Raw genomic sequence first — 1,706 nt, 5'->3', positions numbered from 1 at the left:
TGTTTTATGTCTGAGGAAGAGAGTGGAAGTCGAGGTAGAGTGGAATATTTGATTCCCTCAAATAGACAAACTTGTGTTCCTAAAACAACCACATCATTTTTGTTCATCTGATACAGAAAGAACAGATTTCAATGAATCATTCGCTTTGAACTCAGTAATTATAATTTTTAGATAAATTTAAGCGTTTAGATCCACTAGGCTTTGTAATAGCCCATTTTGCATCATCGCCACGCACTCAGCATTAGAGCAGGGAATAATTACTGTTTCTGCATCCTGCTTTGCACCGTTTCTGGGTTTCACAGAGGGTTGCAAAAACCAGTAGGAGTTGTTCTCAGCATCATAATGTTATGTTTCATAGGTACAGACATTTTCTGAAATGAAGCTTGGTAATTCCAGGTTAACCAAGACTCTGAGGTTAAAAGTAGTGCCACTATGTTACTAATGCACCATTTTGCTCATTACTATTTATAACCCATCCATTTTCATTTGCAAGTCAAAATCAAATAACAAAAAAACAATATCGATGAACAATATATTCATCTAAAGGAAACATCTGTAATAGGTTATTCTAAGCAATCAAATGAGTAAACTTCTGCAAGTGGCTTGCTCTTGTTATTTATTTGCTATATCATGTCTCTTTGTGACCCCATGGGTTGTAGCCCACCAGGCTCCTCTGTCCATGGGATTCTCCAGGCAAGAATACTGGAGTGGCTTACCATGCTGTCCTCCAGGGGATCTTCCTGGACAAGAGATCAAACCCATTTCTCTTGCATTTGCAGGCGGACTCTTTACCACTGCAAGTGGCTACTTATGTGAAATATCTATTTTCTATACTAACCAAATAATTTCCATAGTTAATCCTAATTTTAACTTTCCACTTTGACTATTCAATACCACACAGACTAATAAACATGCAACGTCCATTGCACTATTTCCTCACTATTTGTTGTTGCCTCTGTTTGAACTAATGAGCAATACGCTACTAAGCAGATAAATTGTGAATTTCATAAAAGTGAAATGATAAATTTATCAAATAGAAGCTGACTGCTGCCTACTATATAAAATCACCTCTGTTAGATAATATATCACCAAAAAATTTAGCGGGTTAAAAACAACCATTTATTTCATAGGTCTGAGAGTTGGAATTTGGGGTTGAGGTCACTGAGTCTGGGTACTTCTGATCTCTGTTGGGCTCATTCACATGTCTGCAGGAAGCTGCCAGCTTGTTTCTCTTCCTCCTGGTTTTGATTCATCACTGGGCCAGCACTGGTCACATGACAGTGGAGGGTTCAAGACCAAGAAGACAAAAGTGCATATCCCTGGGGCTAAGCTCATGACTGGCAGCAGCAGTTCGAAATATTCTAGTGATTGAAGCAAGTCACAAGGCCAGCAGACATTTAATAAACCCTAACCCTTGGTGGGCTTCCCTGGTGGCTCAGAGGTTAAAGCATCTGCCTGGAATGCGGGAGACCCAGGTTCAATCCCTGGGTTGGGAAGATCCCCTGGAGAAGGAAATGGCAACCCACTCCAGTACTCTTGCCTGGAGAATCCCATGGAAGGAGGAGCCTGGTAGGCTACAGTCCATGGGGTTGCAAAGAGTTGGACACGACTGAGCGACTTCAGTCAGTAACCCTTGGTGTGAGGACCTGAAAAATTGCATTGCACAGGAGTCTGTATTCAGACAGGTGACTCATTTTGGTTATTTT

General features: G+C 40.8%; 1 non-coding gene across 1 annotated transcript; it reads left to right on the top strand.

The window, feature by feature from the left end:
* The first annotated feature begins 1,424 nt into the window (after positions 1 to 1,424).
* TRNAS-GGA (transfer RNA serine (anticodon GGA)) lies at positions 1,425 to 1,496 on the top strand. Its single transcript has one exon. It is a non-coding gene; the product is annotated as a tRNA-Ser (tRNA).
* The last annotated feature ends 210 nt before the right edge of the window (positions 1,497 to 1,706 follow it).

This window comes from Ovis canadensis, chromosome 26, assembly GCF_042477335.2.
Source record: "Ovis canadensis isolate MfBH-ARS-UI-01 breed Bighorn chromosome 26, ARS-UI_OviCan_v2, whole genome shotgun sequence".
NCBI classification, from domain to species: domain Eukaryota; kingdom Metazoa; phylum Chordata; class Mammalia; order Artiodactyla; family Bovidae; genus Ovis; species Ovis canadensis.
Note: the sequence above shows the minus strand (reverse complement) of the source record. Positions and strands in the feature narration are given on the sequence as shown.